Source organism: Eleutherodactylus coqui, chromosome 5 (assembly GCF_035609145.1).
Source record: "Eleutherodactylus coqui strain aEleCoq1 chromosome 5, aEleCoq1.hap1, whole genome shotgun sequence".
Classification (NCBI taxonomy): Eukaryota; Metazoa; Chordata; class Amphibia; order Anura; family Eleutherodactylidae; genus Eleutherodactylus; species Eleutherodactylus coqui.
The window spans coordinates 169,679,670-169,698,670 of record NC_089841.1 but is presented as its reverse complement, the minus strand read 5'-3'; positions in this window follow the sequence as shown (position 1 = coordinate 169,698,670).

Here is a 19,001-nt window from a genome sequence, read left to right as displayed (position 1 = left end):
TCACTAAAAAAAGGCCAGAAAAAAACCTATGCTTGAAGGTAGCATTAGGCCTCTTTCAGACGAGCATACTGTAACGCATCTTTAATACGGATCCGTATTATGGACGGATTATGGATGATATATGCCATCAGTATTTCATCAGTGGTTGATCTGCTTTTGCTTCTGTATATGTAATTTACTACTGGGCAAGTACTGATCAGTATTTGCCCAATAGAGAGGAATAGTAGAAGTTTTAGCAATATCCTCCACATGCCTTGTATTGTAAATGCTGCAGAATTTCTACTGTGATTCCAGCAGCGGAAATTCGGCAGCATTTTCATTGTAAGTAGAGGCTGTGAAGTATTGTTTCACATACAGTGATTTTTTTTAAAACCCCACACTTAGGGCTCCTCTACACGAGTGTAAGCAGAAATTCGGTCACTCCTGCGCAGCATAATTAGGCAGTGAACAGGTTGATTTTCCATGCGTAATGGTGTATATTTTTCTTTTTTTTAAGGTTCACAATAAATGCGCTTTTGCGCTTGCATGAAATCTTGCTAGTAATATGTAATGCTGTCATCATTGATCCTGCCCCCTGTAATCACCTATAAATATTCAACATGTGTGGCGAGATGCTACTCAGCAGCGTTTCTTAGTACCTTCTGAGTTTGTGAGAGAGTAGCCGATGTTGGAGACATGTCTTCTGTTAACGAGGATGCTCCTTTGCCTTGCTAGCTGGCGCGTGGATGTTGGTAGTCATGTGAGAGGGCAGAGTTTGTTCTGAAAAAGAAGAGGAGAAGGTACAGGGGGTTCATTCTCTGGGGTCCTGGAGTGCCGGCCTCTGATCTACAAAATTTTGGAGCAATTCCATCTCCACTCAATGGAGGAGGTTTCCGAACATTTCCCACACATATTTGTTCACAGTTTGTATGCATTTCCGCATCCCTAGAGACTCCTATGGGGCCTTTGGTGTGCATTTCTGCACGAAAATAGAGTGCAAAAACTGATCCAAAAATCGCCATGTGCCGGAGCAATTAGACATTCCTTTTAATACAAATGTAGAAATAATGATTATCTCAACACTTGTCAGATGCAATTTTACTGCACACCTTGGCAGTCTTAGTAATCATCCAAGACAGGAAAAAAAGATCCTGTGTTGAAAAATGGGCTGCCTCTGATTGGCTGAGCACTGTGACCAATCAGAGGCAGCGCTCAGTTGTCATTCAATGAATAACCTCCGGGGATTTCCCTATTCCCACGGGTACAAAGGAGTTAACAGCGGGACATTTAAAAGGTGCTTCTGGCCAGAAGCACCTTTTAAATGTCCTGCTGTAAGCAGTGGAGATTCTGTTCCGGGCACAGGAGTCTCCATTAACTCCTGCTTCCATAGGAGTCAATGGAAACTCCTGCAAAACACTTACCTATGTCCTATCTTTTTTTAGGTGCGTGCTGTTTTGAGCCTCAAATTCCGTGCATATGAACAATTGTGTAGGAACCCTGGTTCTTTTAGAAGCGTGCCTTATGTGAGTGCAAAACACATGCTCATGTGATTGAGGCCATACAGTCTGAGGGCTCCTTCAAACGAGTGTAAGCACATCCTAAGAGCTCCTTCACATGGGCGCTGCAATTTTCGGCCAGCCACGTTATGGTCGCAGCACGGCCAAAAATCACATGAACGAGAGGCAGTGCCTGTTCAGACGGCCCAGGTGCGCCGCAGCCTGGGATACCGTCAGGCAAGGAAAGTGAGCTAACGGCTCACAGCAATGGGAGGTGGCAGAAGCTAGTGTGCTAATCTCCCGCCCTGTCCTGCCACCATCCTTTGCCGACAGCTGGCAAGGGGCGAGGAGGTAGAGAAAAGGGAGTTTAGCAGAGCCACTGCTAAATTTGCTGCCACCTCCCTTTTTCAGCAGCTCTCATAGGCTCCCATAGGAGTCTATGGGACTGGTCGGCGTATTGCGGCCAAAAAGATGGGTCCAGAATTATCTTTTCCTGGTGTTGTAAAAATGCCCGGCCAGAATGCGCACCACATGCGCTATCTTTACTGGTGGACTGTTTTTATAGACCAGAAAATTGCCCATCTGAACTGCTGCATTGGAATCCAGTGCATCAGATGGTTGCGATTTTCAGCCAGCATTTTATCGCAGCACTTTTGCTCATGTGAATAAAGCCTGAATCAGTAAAATACCCGACGCATGCACAAAAGAGAAAAAAAGTTATTTGTTAACATTTCTTTTCCAGTGGATAGTGCAATACTATTGGATTAGTTCCTGACATGATATTTCTGATGTGTCTGGTTTGGTTGATTTAAAACTAACTCACCAGGGATTTATTTATTTGGTGGGGTAGACTTACTGTGCTGTTTAAAATGGATTTTGGAGTTGTAAAAGTATTATCCTGATATTTACTGTATTAGGCCTCATTCACACGAGCATACATATGCAGCTCTTCGAGCTGCGTTGAAAAATTGTGCCATGTGAAGCCTTGGATTCCAGTGCATTCACAAGAGCAATTTTCGGGCGTGTAAAAAAATTGTGCTATCAAAAAGTTAAGTCCGTGACCGTTTTTTGTCACTGATTTTTCTTGGTCTTGACCTATCTTTTGATAAAAAATGCAGGCACTCTCATAGATTCCTATGAGAGCTAAAAACAAAAAAAGGAGGGGAGGGAGTTTACCTGTGTCCGGTGCTTGAAAAAGAAGACAGCTGCCACGATTTAAACTATTGAAGCTATAAGACATCATTCCAAGGATTTCTGCCGACTGAACAATTTCCACGCTGCTGTGTGAATGGAGGAGAAAACGCTAATTAAGCTTGGGACTCAATGGCGGCTATACTTCAATGATGCGATTTTCTCCCACAATTCGGCCAGCATGAAAACGCATGCGCTCATGTGAACGAGCCCTTAGACTTATAGTTCTTTAAATCATGTTTGAGTTTAATTTTTTTTCTTTTCAGAATTTCTAATTTGGTCATGTTCTCCTTAAGTTTGTCCAGAACTATAAACTATAAATCTGCATAAACTTTTTATATCCTGTTGTATCTGATTAAAGAATGCAGAATATTTTCCTCATAAAATCTATGCAATTCCATCTTTAATATAATGGAGCAATCAGATAACTTTCCATTCAATTAGGAACTGGTCGGAATAAATTGTTGTTTGTATGTCTTTAATCTTAAGATCTCTTGGTATCATATTGTACTCCAAATAATTTTGCAGTGTGCTATGATCCTACCATGGTTTTGTTTCATGTGCATTGCATCCCTTTAATCCACATCTGTTTGCATGCCTGTGAGTTGTGTAGGGAATATCTTTACAATTGTATTGTGTCTGTCTTTATTGTTCTCGATTGACTTGAGATATAATACAGTCCATTTACACAGACCAGAAGAAATGATATCTATATTTGGCTCTGTATAATAGGCATAATTGCTGTAACTATTGTGCATTATTCTGTGAGAGGTCAGCTGTAGAAATACACATAAATGTAGAAAGGATCATCAGCTCATTACTGATCAGATAAAATTCCAGTTCCTGAAAAAGAGCTTTAGCATGTTTAGTAATCATCCAAGTTTTGCGTTCTGCCTTCCATGATGAAGCCAGAAATTGAAGGTGAAGCTAGTCGTATATTAAGGGGGTTGTCCCGCGCCGAAACGGGTTTTTTTTTTTTCAACTCCCCCCCCGTTCGGCGCGAGACAACCCCGATGCAGGGGTTAAAAAAGAACACCGCACAGCGCATTCCTGAATCCCCGCGCTCCGGTGACTCCTTACTTACCTGCTGAAGATGGCCGCTGGGATCTTCTCCCACGGTGGACCGCAGGGCTTCTGTGCGGTCCATTGCCGATTCCAGCCTCCTGATTGGCTGGAATCGGCACGTGACGGGGCGGAGCTACACGGAGCCGGCATCCTGCACGAGCGGCCCCATTGAGAAAAGAAGAAGACCCGGACTGCGCAAGCGCGTCTAATTTGGCCATTAGACGCCGAAAATTAGATGGGCTCCATGGAAACGAGGACGCTAGCAACGGAGCAGGTAAGTGAAAAACTTCTTATAACTTCTGTATGGCTCATAATTAATGCACAATGTACATTACAAAGTGCATTAATATGGCCATACAGAAGTGTATAGACCCACTTGCTGCCGCGGGACAACCCCTTTAACAGCATACTGAATTTTAACTGATATGTTGTTAAATAAAATAACTATCCTGCAAGCAAAATAAAATAGCTGGAATTGTTGTTGTTTATTCGTACAGTCGCTTCTAACTCTTCGTGACCTCATGGACCAGCCAACGCCAGAGCTTCCTATCGGCTGTCACCATCCCCAACGCCACCAAGGTCTATCCCATCACCTGAAGGATAGCATCCATCCATCTTGTCCTTGGTTGGCCCCTATTCTTTTTGCCTTCCACTTTCCCCAACATCCGCATCTTCTCCAAGGTATCCTGTCTTCTCATTATATGACCAAAGTTCTTAACTTTTGCCTTTAATATCATTCCCACCAGTAACCAGTCTGGTTTTATTTCCTGGAATATGGACTGGTTTGATCTTCTTGCGATCCAAGGCGCTCTCAGCATCTTCCTCTAACACTACAGTTCAAAAGCGTCTATTTTCCTTCGCTCAGCCTTCCTTATGGTCCAGTTCTCATATCCATAGCTTACTATGGGGAATACTATTGCTTTAACTAAGCAGGAATTATCTCTTTGAATTTTGTTCCATACAGTGTGCAGGGCCATAGCTGGGAAGGAAGGTGAGGCATCTGCCCCGGGCGCAATTAGAAGGGAAGGCACAGGGGTGCACAAGTGCACACATAAATTAGTATGTACATTGATTACCACTATAACTAACTGCATTACCATTTATTCACAACTTCTGACTGCTGCTTTTCCCAGCCAAGCCCGATACTGACACACAGACCTCCCCTGACACTATATAAAATAGCTGATTGCTGCTGATCAGCACTCTGCTTCTCAGGTCTGGCCAGCTGCAAGAAACAAATAATGTCAGAGGAGTCTGTGTGCTAAAAGGTACATTTTTTGTCGGTGGGCTGGCACCCCTTCCTTCCATTCTAATTATAATGTGATGAACACAGCTCTATAACTGGACTGCTTAAGATCCATTTACACACAACGATTATCGCTCAAAATTTGTTCAAACAATAGCATATGAGTGATAATTGTTGCATGTAAATGCTCCCATCCTTCACTCTTCGGCTGAACGATGATTTAAAGGTGAGCTTAAAATCCATAATTCAGCCAGAGAGTAGATAACAGGGACTGCATGCTGTGTTCTGCATGGGAGTCTGAGATTACATTGTATTCAGCCGACAGCCTGTGCGAGAACAATGGATCTGTGTGCATAGGTCAGACCACAGGCTGTGATCTACAAACAGCTCGCAGAGGCCCTTTTATACACAAATTAAGCTGATAAAGGGCTAATGGGCATTAGTCTCCATTAACACTTTATGCAAAACAATCGCTAAAACTGTCAATCTTTCAATCGTTTGAACAATTGTCTTTGTGTGAAATGGGGCCTTACTATGGGATTGCAGAAAGCAAGTATTTAAGTGAGAAGAACACCAGCACAATGTGCATTTGTATTGTGGACTGATGTCCATGTTCTGGAGTGGTGAGATTAAACCTGCTTCACTGGAAACTGCCTAAGCTGTTTGTTGTTGACAGCAGGACAACTAGAGTGATGAGCAGTGACGTTTTATATGACTGTATCAGCAACAGTCATTAAAGGAGAAAGAAGTGCAGATTAATCTTACTAACTGCTTATTGAATATATTTCTTCATTGTTAAGCATTGTTTGAAACCTTACCTTTAAGATGCATATACATATACGCTATTTAGAAACTCGAGAGTTGTATTAATGATTGTTTGCAGACCAGCATGATAATTTCTTCCAGGCACAACTCATCTCTGCTAAGTTTCTGAAACAGGCATCTTGGCTCCTCACTTTACCAGCACCCTTCCTATTTTTTCACAACCTACATAAAATCTTCATCATGTCTCTAACCCCAGTTCTGTGCCTGTTGCTGCCTCATCTACTCCTATTACTATATTTGCCATGTGGAATGGTGCCCCAAAATGCTGTGCATTAAAAATAATGTTAAACTAATTCTACTATAACAATAATAGAAACCCCCAAAAGCAATGTCACACTTACAGCAACCTAGAAAACAATAGTATCAGGTAGATAGTGCTCCTGAAAATAATAGTGCCAAGCAGATAGTGGTCCTGATGATAATAGTGCATCACATAGTAAAAGCCCCATCTTTTGTACCCCACATAGTAATAGTGATCTTCTCAACTCCTCACACAATAACAGCACTTTTCTTAGTGTTACACACAACAATATTGCCCCTTCTGTGCGTGGTAATGACTTTTCTGTGCACTAACATGATAATAACATCCATGCATTTTACCTCTTATAAAGTAATAAATGCCCCCATTTTGCCCACTAGAAAGTAATAATGCTTCCTTGCAAATGATAATGCTTCCTGTATCTCCCTTTGATGGTAATAATTCCCTTTAGTTCCACACTAAAAAGTAATAGTACCCCATAAAAGTAACAATGCCCCTTTGTTCCTTATTAAAATGTGATAGGGCCTCCAAGTGCCCCCTTGAAAAAATAATGCCCCTGAAATTCTCTTAAACAGTAACTTGTACTTATCTTGACAAGCACAGAATCCTCTTTTAGCCCACCACAGGCAACACAAATTAGTAGCACTGACACCCCATCCACAGACCCAGCTTTCTGTAGGCTGCAAGCCTGAAGCTCTGCTATAGATTTCAGCTTTGTTGTTAGGCATATGGCTCATCCAGGGTCCTACCATGTAAGTTATTATTGCTAGTTCCATATGCATTAGTAGAGATGATTGCAATTTGTCTGTTTTATACATTTTAATCCCTTTGTTTTTCTCAATTTTATAGTATAATACTGCATGCTGTCATGTCACAGTACTTTGCTATTTGATTAGCTTTATTATATAGTAAAAACATGCATAATTTTGAGTTCAGCATGTGTGTACATATTTCAAATGGATATTGAAAAAAAATAAAGGTTTTTGGGGGCCTTTTTTTTTTATTGATGACCTATCCTTAGGACAAGCCATTAATGTGACACCTAGCATCCCCAATTATCATCTGTTTTTCCAAGCTCTATATACAGTGACCCAGATTGGTAATACAAGCTCAGTTTTATTCAAGCTCTGCTACACAGTTTTCAGAGCTCTGCTACTTCCGGATGTTGCAGTTCAGAAAACAACTAACTGGTTGGATGAAAAGTGTTGGAAACTTGCTGATCTGATATTGATGGCCTATCTTGAGAATAGATCATCATTATTAAAAAAAAGGCACGGAGGAAAACCCCCTTCAAGATTTCTATATGTTTTTGCTGTTATAGAAACTGTTTTTATTTTTATCTTCCTTACCATATTACATTCTAATTTGAACCTTTAATTTCGTTTTCATTTGTATTTTAGTGCTATAATCAAAGATGTATCTAATTTATATCATAGGGATATATTCACTATTGTAGTAGTATAAAAGGAAGAAGAAAAACTCCAAACTAATTTAGGAAAGTAATTGGATTTTTATCATTAAAATGCATTTAATCCCTTTCAAAGGGTTGCTTAATTAAGTTTATCATTGACAGTTCTTTAAGAGCAACTTTTCTTTAGTCTTAATTTTAAAGAGTTGTTAATCAAAAAGTTGCATAAGTTCTTTATAGGAAACAGTGCAATTTGCCAATTAAATTGCCAACAAAGACAATTGTGGATACAATGCTATGCATAAAACGTGCCTTTTCTCATTGAGCCCATGTAATTGGCATCCAGCATAGACTACATTTGATGCGCCTCCCCCCTGTTAGGGATCAAGTGTGCCCAGCAATATAGAGACATCATGACCAGTCCAGCTCACTCTAGTAGGGCGATTGTACATCTTGAATAAATGGATCAGTCCTGGTGATACTTAAGTATTTGCCTAGCAAGGGACATTTTTAAGAATTGCACTTTTAGGGAAGATATTTTACACTCTAAAAAAGCTAAAATCATATATATTTGATTAAATTTGCAGTACATTTATGGTATACAGTTATCATATACATTGTGAAAATGTTCCTAAACATACACTGGTGTTCTAATAGACCTCAATATCCAAAGTATGTCAGAAAAATGTTCTTTTTTTTATCTGTTTGCATCAGAATCCCCTGTATTATAAATCATAGATGACAACACATTTCACTATTTATATAGCGTTTTTATTCAGATTTAGAAGATTAATTAAGAAGAAGGATTATTATATTGGATTGTGTTGCTCCTCAACTTCATTGTAAACTTGGAGAGTTGTTGCAAGGAGGCTTTTAGATCTTTGTATATTGATGAGGTGAGCTGACCAAGCTTACCCTTTTAATGCCCAAATTTATTGATGCTATCCCCATCCTCACTTTCAAAATCCTTACTTTTTATTTTTTCCTGCTACATGAGAACTTACTTTTTGAGGGACAAGTTGTATTTTTTAATGGTCCCATTTATCAAACCATATAATGTATTTAAAACATTTTAAAAACTTCTGAGTGGAGTGAAATAGAAAAAAAATGCAATTGTTTCATTTTTGGAGGGGTTTTGTTTTTACGGCTTATACGATACACTACAAATTACATGTTAGCTTTATTCTGTGGATCAGTAGAATTACAGCAATGCCAAATTTATATTTTTATGCAGTACTGCACCATATTTTCACCTCCCATAACTTTTTTATTTTTCCTTCGATACAGCTGTATAAGGGCTCACTTCTTGTGAGGCGACCTGTAATTTTTATTGATACCATTTTCAGCTACATATGACTTTTTGTTCACTTCTAATTCATTTATTTACTTAGAGATGCGGGTGACCAAAAGAGCGCAATTCTTGCATTTTCCTTTCTTTTTCTGATGGCTTTCACCATGCATGTTATATTTTAATACACTGAACTTTTATGATTGCAGAGATACCAATTTTTATTTTTTCTAGTACAACAAATGGAATAGAGGGGGATTTTAAGCTTTCAATTTTTTTTCCTACAAATTAAAAATCTTTATTTTGCTTTTTTTCAATACTGTAAGGAGACTTTTTGAACAGCCATTCTATTAAGACGTGCCACATTTAAATGCCTCTGTCAGAATGGACAGCAGTAGTTAACGGGTAACATCAATGATCACAGTTATCTCTGACCGTGAATGTTGCAGGCAGGTGTTTGTTGTCACTCTAGATGCATCCTAACTGCATAGAGTATATACAGGTAAGGCCTCATTCCTCCATTTTTATGCGGTTTTTTAGCCGGGTTAATATGTCAGCCGAAAATAGCAACCATGTAAAGCATTGTATACCAATGCATTCATTCACCTGAGTGATTTTCGGCCATGTAAAAAAAATGTGCTGTCAAAAATGGAACATCGGTAACCTTTTCAGTTGCCAATTTTTCATGCTACATGAAAAGATAGGTATTCCCTATCTGTTGCTGAGATATGCTGGAGCCTCCCATTGACTTTTATGGGATTTGAAAAAAAAGGTAGGGGAGGAAGCTTAGCTGCGTCCGACACTGGGAAAAGAAGACCGCTGGCTCTATTTAATCATTAGAAGTCATTCCGAAGATTTCTGCCAGCCAAGGGATTTCTATGTAGGCATTAGAAGTCAATTCAGAGGATTTAAGCCGAGCGATGGTTTTCCGGGGTGCAATGCATTTTTTCTGTTAAATACCATGCTCACGGCCGTGTGAATGGGTGAGAAAACTCATGTGGTGCAGAGTGTTAAGGCAGCAGAATGAAGGTTGCGAGTTCCATCCCTACCTGGTTCAGGTAGCCGGCTCAAGGTTGACTTAACCTTCCATCCTTCCAAAGTCGGTAAAATGAGTACCCAGCAAGGGGGTAATAAACAAATTACCTGAAAGCGCTACGGAATAAGTTGGCACTATGCAAAAAAACAAGTTCCCTTCCTAATTGCCCTGGCGGAAAAAAGTCCTTTCACGTGTTATGACGCTGCCGGCGAGAAAACTTAAAAACACCTATGGCTGTGTGAAAGAGCCCATTCATAAGATCTGTTCAGTGATCTAATGATTTATCACTGATCGATCGTAGGCTGCATGAGGTTACACCTATGAGTTATTGTGCAAATCAATCTGATTATCTGCTTAATGTGACATTTGAAATGACCCTCAGGGCTTATTCACATGAGCGTATATTGGTTGCCGTTTTCATGGCCGGTCAATATAAGCTACCATCTGATGCATTGGATTTCAATGCATCAGATCACACAGGCATATTCCCGTGGTGTAAATCGCCCGGCCAGCCAATATAGTGTCAGGCGCTCTTACGCCCTTGACAGCGGCCAGTGAAGGGAGGTGGGCGGGAGTTTAGCAGCATAACTCTCCTTCTGTCTGGCTGTTTGCAGCTCAGCTCCACCCCTTCCCAAACATTCGAAGGAGAGGAGAGAGGAGGTGAGCCAGCGAGGGGGAGGGAAGGGGTAGACAGCTTAGCAGAGCTAAATTGTCTCCCCATGCCCAACGACATTGCAGCCTCGGCGTATATGCGCCTGGCCGGGGACATCTGAATGGGCACACAAACGTTAGATTTGTGCACCCGTTCACACTTTTTATGGCACTGGCGGGTGCATTTAAAAACGCATATGGCTATGTGAAAGGGAACTCAATGTGTTGGCTTCAGAGTTCCACATTCCACACCAAAAACATACATGATGGGTAACTATAGATTGTGAGCCTCCATGGGGATATGGTCCAATGTAAGTGGAATATGTATGTACTGTATAAAATGAGCAAAATAAATAAAATATATGGATCATACCTTATAAAAGATTAAGATATCGGAGCATTATGAACACACATTACACTGTGTGGACCTATAGAACACACTTTCCATGAGAGTGCCCCGCATTATAGGGACGAAACAGACATTATAGGCACATAATATGGAGTTCTGGAAGTATGAGGATGCCTACACATGCTGTTGAGCAAAAAGGATATATTACGTTGTAGCATAGTTAATGGTTGTTAATCAGTAATTTGCAGAATTTATATTTTTCAGTAGTTGCACATGTTGCTTCTTAGTGTCATGCTTGTTGATTTTCTGAGTTGTCATTCTCATAGGCTTACTTGCTTCAGCATTTAATGGATATAGAACAGCAATCTGTGCAGGGCATCAAAAGAGCAATTGTTTCCCAATTATTTGCAGGATTTAATTTCCTAAAGACACATTAAACTGCAACAATTAGAGGCAACATGTCATCTTAAAAGTACACATTTAGATTTTTTGCCTTAATGAAATTGCAATTGAGTTACAAAAAGTCAGCAATCTCTGTGTGATTATAATATATTAGCCCTATGGCATTTAATTAGAAAATGCAAAAAGATTTTTACAGCCTGATAATGGCACTGGGATTTGTAACTGCTAAACCAAAGGCATTAATTGTGTGTGTGATTTTTAATTTCTATCATTTACTTCATTAAATGTTTTGAAGAAATACACATTTGTGTTTATTAGCTTGTATTATTGTTCTGCCTGGTATAAAACTTACTGGTGGATTTTGCAGCAGTGAATAATATAAAGGGAAATTATCATCAAATTCATTGTCACTTTATTTCAGAATGTGGTTATACTTATCCAATAAAGCCAAGAAGCAAAGAACTCAAGAGACTTCTTTTAGCGAATATATAAACAACTGCATTGTTTAGTTAGAACATAGAAATTATTTCATTCATTTTCCAATTTTTTTTTAAATAATTTTTTTTATTATGGTATGTGTTTGTGTGTTTTGCAGTTGGGAACTACATCAGATATATACATGGTATATATAAAGGGTATTTCTGGTGAATTATTCTACTTTTGCCTATATTGCTAAGTTCATACAATGGTCTGCAATTACATTATAGAGGATCATTTGAAACACATGCCCTAGACATATGCAATTGTATGCCTATATGGTTACATATGTCTGCCATTGATCCCTATTAAAAAAGTACGTCTTGAAGTATACTTTTTATATAGCTGTTTTTACAACTGAATAGATTGTGCTTTTTAATGCAGCTGAGGCAAATGTATGGCAGCTTAATGTATGGCAGAAGAATACTTTTTTGGCATATCTTTGGCTACTGAAGTCTATGGGCATGTTAGGCATAACTTTGCTGGACTTTCCTGGAGTACTGTATATATCAAGGTCTCACCATAGACCTAATATTAGTCATAGTTATTTTCGATGTTCAACTCAATAAAATATACTGTATGGCAGTCTAAATTAACACATATTATCGTTTTTAGGTAATAATTTAATTTACTAAAAGAAAACATGTTATGTGAAATTATTCCCTGGTCATACCACCTTATCTAGAAACAACTGCAATAAAACAGTTCCATTAACTGGACATTAGTCTTTCACATTGTAAGACATACATGTGCTGCCATATGGTTCCTTCAGGAGACACTATATTCTCCTTTAGAGGAAGAGGAGATTAGCTCAGAGATACAGCATACCAGGGCACAAGGCACTGATATTTCTCAATGTATGCATCTGTACGGAAAAACACTTATTGCTTCTGTATAAAATAGTGGGGCCCATAGCCGTCTATAGGCTCTGGTCCATCTTAAAATTCACTGGTGGACAAATTAATACTGTTACCAGATGGGATTAGATCATATTTCTCAAAAATGTATTGTCACATATGCATTTTTCCCAGCACATGACATGGACGTGACTGCAATAAGTCTATTTTCACTCATTCAGTCTTGTGCTCACCTTCTGCAAAGGTTGTAAATTGAACATAAATCCCATCCTTACATGATAGCACTTCGTGAAAAACAGGGAAGGAGTCCAACATACACTTACACTCTGCTCTCCAGCAGCTAATGGGTTAACACTGTCAAAGACCTTGGGTATCTATATCAAAAAAGTACCAAACTTATTTAAGCTTTTAGGTTTAACACAAAATGTGTTGCTTACAAAACAATAAAAGGCAAAATAAAAGTACATGATATACAAAAAAATAGCTATTAAATAAACGAGAGTACAACACAAGACTCAACACTTTCAGTGCAGTCCTTAGTCTTTTCTGTGTCCTTCAGGGTAGAAGAATAAAGGGAACACACCTCATATATTGCTGACCCCAAGATGTGCACCCCTTTCCATTGTCCAAAACATGACTTATAGTTTCAGTCTTTGACTCAGGTTTCAGTAATTTCCATTAGTTCATTAGACATGTGTCTTGTTTTAGTACAAAAAAGGGAATTAATAAGGAAACATAAATATTAAACAGTTAATTTTCCTGTAATTTCCCCTACCATAAGGGAGTGCAGAAGGTTCGGTTTGGATATACATAAGTCCATCTGCTCTTCCTTTTAGGCTTGTACCAACCAGGCTTAGGTACAGAATGTAATATTCTTCTCCAAGTGATAGTAGCCCCAAAGCTCCTATTTCTGCAGTAAAAGCTCTTGGCCAATTCAAAAAGTTTAACCCTTTAACAAAGCAGGACATCAGTTTACATACTGGCTGCCTGGTACTTAAGGTGACAGGACGTAAACTTACATCCTATGCATGGCACAGGTTCAGAAAGTGAGCCCATGCCATCTGCAGCCGGAGCTGGCTGTGACTGATAGCTTGCCTACTGCTGTTAACCCCTTACATGCCGCGATCAATGTTGATCATGGCAGGTAAAGGTTTCATAGATGGAGCAAGCTCCCTCTGGAATGTCATCGGCCTGCCGTGATGTCATCACAGAGGGCCAATGGGTTTGCCATGCATATGATTGCTAGCAATAGCAATAGTACAATGCAGTACAGATGTGCTGCGATTTATTGTCATAGCGATCATATGATCTCAGGTTCAAGTCCCTTACAGGGACATAAAAAATGTTAAGAAGCAAAAACAGTAAAAAAAAAAAAAAAAGAAAAATAGTAGTAAAAAAAAGACCTTTTTTGCCTACTTTTCCTTCTTTAAAAAAATAATAAAAAATACACATTTGGTATTGCCATTAGAGATGAGCGAGCACCAAAATGCTCGGGTGCTCGTTACTCGGGACGAAATTATCGCGATGCTCGAGGGTTCGTTTCGAGTAACGAACCCCATTGAAGTCAATGGGCGACTCGAGCATTTTTGTATATAGCCGATGCTCGCTAAGGTTTCCATTTGTGAAAATCGGGGCAATTCAAGAAAATGATGGGAATGACACAAACGGATAGGGCAGGCGAGGGGCTACATGTTGGGCTGCATCTCAAGTTCCCAGGTCCCACTATTAAGCCACAATAGCGGCAAGAGTGGGTGCCCCCCCCTCCCAACAACTTTTACTTCTGAAAAGCCCTCATTAGCATGGCATACCTTAGCTAAGCACCACACTACCTACAACAAAGCACAATCACTGCCTGCATGACACTCCGCTGCCACTTCTCCTGGGTTACATGCTGCCCAACCCCCATCCCCCCTGCACGACGCAGTGTCCACAGCGCACACCAAACTGTCCCTGCCCAGCCTTCAGCTGCCCTCATTCCACGCCACACTCATGTCTATAAGTGCGTCTGCCATGAGGAGGAACCGCAGGCACACACTGCAGAGGGTTGGCACGGCTAGACAGCGACCCTCTTTAAAAAGGGCGGGGCGATAGCCCACAATGCTGTACAGAAGCAATGAGAAATATAATCCTCTGCCACCGCCATCAGGAGCTGCACACGTGGGCATAGCAATGGGGAACCTATGTGCCACACACTGTTCATTCTGTCAAGGTGTCTGCATGCCCCAGTCAGACCGCGTTTTTTTATAAATAGTCACAGGCAGGTACAACTCCGCAATGGGAATTCCGTGTGCACCCACAGCATGGGTGGCTCCCTGGAACCCACCGGCTGTACATTAATGTATCCCATTGCAGTGCCCATCACAGCTGAGGTAATGTCCGATTAAATGCAGGTGGGCTTCGGCCCACACTGCATGCCCCAGTCAGACTGGGGTTCTTTAGAAGTGGACACATGTAGTTACAACTCCGTGTGGACCCACGGCATGGGTGGCTCCCTGGAACCCACCGGCGGTACATAAATATATCCCATTGCAGTGCCCAACACAGCTGATGTAACATCAGCTGTAATGCAGGTGGGCAAAAAATTAATTGGATTACACTGTAGGCGAGAGCCCCAAAAAATTGGTGTACCAACAGTACTAATGTACCTCAGAAAAATTGCCCATGCCCAACAAAGAGGGCAGGTGAAACCCATTAATCGCTTTGGTTAATGTGGCTTAATTGGTTACTAGGCCTGGAGGCAGCCCAGTTAAAATAAAAATTGGTTCGGGTGCAAGTTTGAATGCTTTAATGAGCATTGAAACGTATAAAAATTGTTTAGAAAAATTATATGACTGAGCCTTGTGGGCCTAAGAAAAATTGCCCGTTCGGCGTGATTATGTGAGGTTTCAGGAGGAGGAGCAGGAGGAGGAGGAGGAATATTATACACAGATTGATGAAGCAAAAATGTCCCCGTTTTTGATGGTGATAGAGAACGATGCTTCCATCCGCGGGTGCAGCCTACGTATTGCTTAGGTATCACTGCTGTCCGCTGGTGAAGAAGAGAAGTCTGGGGAAATCCAGGCTTTGTTCATCTTGATGAGTGTAAGCCTGTCGGCACTGTCGGTTGACAGGCTTATCCGTGATGATTCCCCCAGCCACACTAAACACACTCTCTGACAAGACGCTAGCCGCAGGACAAGCAAGCACCTCCAGGGCATACAGTGCGAGTTCAGGCCACGTGTCCAGCTTCGACACCCAGTAGTTGTAGGGGGCAGAGGCGTCACCGAGGACGGTCGTGCGATCGGCTACGTACTCCCTCACCATCCTTTTACAGTGCTCCCGCCAACTCAGCCTTGACTGGGGAGCGGTGACACAGTCTTGCTGGGGAGCCATAAAGCTGGCAAAGTCCTTGGAGAATGTTCCCCTGCCTGCGCTGTACATGCTGCCTGATCTCTGCGCCTCCCCTGCTACCTGGCCCTCGGAACTGCGCCTTCTGCCACTAGCGCTGTCGGATGGGAAGTTTACCATCAGTTTATCCACCAGCGCCCTGTGGTATAGCATCATTCTCGAACCCCTTTCCTCTTCGGGAATAAGAGTGGAAAGGTTCTCCTTATACTGTGGGTCGAGCAGTGTGTACACCCAGTAATCCGTAGTGGCCAGAATGCGTGTAACGCGAGGGTCAAGAGAAAGGCATCCTAACATGAAGTCAGCCATGTGTGCCAGGGTACCTGTACGCAACACATGGCTGTCCTCACTAGGAAGATCACTTTCAGGATCCTCCTCCTCCTCCGGCCATACACGCTGAAAGGATGACAGGCAAGCAGCATGTGTACCCTCAGCAGTGGGCCAAGCTGTCTCTTCCCCCTCCTCCTCATGCTCCTCCCCCTCCTCCTCCTCCTCCTCAACGCGCTGAGATATAGACATGAGGGTGCTCTGACTATCCAGCGACATACTGTCTTCCCACGCCTCCGTTTCCGAGTGCAAAGCGTCTGCCTTTATGCTTTGCAGGGAACTTCTCAAGAGGTATAGCAGAGGAATGGTGACGCTAATGATTGCAGCATCCCCGCTCACCATCTGGGTAGACTCCTCAAAGTTTCCAAGGACCTGGCAGATGTCTGCCAACCAGGCCCACTCTTCTGTAAAGAATTGAGGAGGCTGACTCCCACTACGCCGCCCATGTTGGAGTTGGTATTCCACTATAGCTCTACGCTGCTCATAGAGCCTGGCCAACATGTGGAGCGTAGAGTTCCACCGTGTGGGCACGTCGCACAGCAGTCGGTGCACTGGCAGATTAAACCGATGTTGCAGGGTCCGCAGGGTGGCAGCGTCCGACTTGGAGTTGCGGAAATGTGCGCTGACCCAGCGCACCTTTCCGAGCAGGTATGACAAGTGTGGGTAGCTTTTCAGAAAGCGCTGAACCACCAAATTAAAGACATGGGCCAGGCATGGCACGTGCGTGAGGCTGCCGAGCTGCAGAGCCGCCACCAGGTTACGGCCGTTGTCACACACGACCATGCCCGGTTGGAGGGTCAGCGGCGCAAGCCAGCGGTCGGTCTGCTCTGTCAGACCCTGCAGCAGTTCGTGGGCCGTGTGCCTCTTCTCTCCTAAGCTGAGTAGTTTCAGCACGGCCTGCTGACGCTTCCCCACCACTGTGCTGCCACGACGCGCGACACCGACTGCTGGCGACGTGCTGCTGCTGACATATCTTGATTGCGAGACAGAGGTTGCGTTGGAGGAGGAGGAGGGTGGTTTAGTGGAGGAAGCATACACCGCCGAAGATACCAGCACCGAGCTGGGGCCCGCAATTCTGGGGGTGGGTAGGACGTGAGCGGTCCCAGGCTCTGACTCTGTCCCAGCCTCCACTAAATTCACCCAATGTGCCATCATGGAGATGTAGTGGCCCTGCCCGCCTGTGCTTGTCCACATGTCCGTTGTTAAGTGGACCTTGCCAGTAACCGCGTTGGTGAGGGCGCGTACAATGTTGCGGGAGACGTGGTCGTGCAGGGCTGGGACGGCACATCGGGAAAAGTAGTGGCATCTGGGAACCGAGTAGCGCGGGGCCGCCGCCGCCATCATGCTTTTGAAAGCCTCCGTTTCCACAAGCCTATACGGCAACATCTCCAGGCTGATCAATTTGGCAGTGTGCACGTTTAACGCTTGAGCGTGCGGGTGCACGGCGGCGTACTTGCGCTTGCGCTCAAACAGTGGCGCTAGCGACGTCTGGACGCTGCGCTGAGAGACATTGCTGGATGGGGCCGAGGACAGCGGAGGTGAGGGTGTGGGTGCAGGCCAGGAGACGGTAGTGCCTGTGTCCTCAGAGGGGGGTTGGATCTCAGTGGCAGGCTGGGGCACAGGGGGAGAGGCAGTGGTGCAAACCGGAGGCGGTGAACGGCCTTCGTCCCACCTTGTGGGGTGCTTGGCCATCATATGCCTGCGCATGCAGGTGGTGGTGGCTCCCCAGCTGATCTTGGCGCGACAAAGGTTGCACACCACTGTTCGTCGGTCGTCAGGCGTCTCTGTGAAAAACTGCCACACCGTAGAGCACCTTGACCTCTGCAGGGTGGCATGGCGCGAGGGGGCGCTTTGGGAAACAGTTGGTGGATTATTCGGTCTGGCCCTGCCTCTACCCCTGGCCACCGCACTGGCTCGGCCTGTGCCCACACCCTGACTTGGGCCTCCGAGTCCTCGCCCGCGTCCACATCCTCTAGGCCTACCCCTACCCCTCAGCATGCTGTATTACCAGTAGTGCAGAAACAGAACGCTGTAATTAAATGTGCCACTTATTGGCCTGTGGTTGGAGGCTGACTTCGCTTACGGAACGCACAGCAGAGCCAGGAAATAATTTTGCGCAAGCCTGCTGTAACACTTAGCTGGCTGCGTATGAATTAGGAGGACAACTACACCCAGCACAGACCCAGTACACTGAGGACAGTCACAGGCAGCCCAAATAGATTTTTTTTTCCCAAATGTTTTTGGAAAGGCCCACTGCCTATATTCAATAAATATATGTCTTCTGTCCCTGCCTCACTACCACTACTGGCCCTGGAGTATGTATAATTACTGCAGGGCGCAATGATCTGCACGGCCGATATACAAAAAAAAAAAATGTGCAACACTGCAAAAAGCAGCCTCCACACTACTGCACACGGTTAGATGCCTAAAATACTCCTAACTCTCTCCCTATAGCAGCTCCGGCATCAACAGCACTTTCCCTCATCTATGTCAGAATAAATCTGTGGCGAGACGCGGGAGGGGCCGATTTTTATACTCGGGTGACACCTGATCTCGCCAGCCACTCACTGCAGGGGGGTGGTATAGGGCTTGAACGTCGCAGGGGGAAGTTGTAATGCCTTCCCTGTCTTTCTATTGGCCAGAAAAGCGTGCTAACGTCTCAGAGATGAAAGTGAAAGTAACTCGAACATCGCGTGGTAGTCGTTACGAGTAACGAGCATCTCGAACACGCTAATACTTGAACGAGTATCAAGCTCGGACG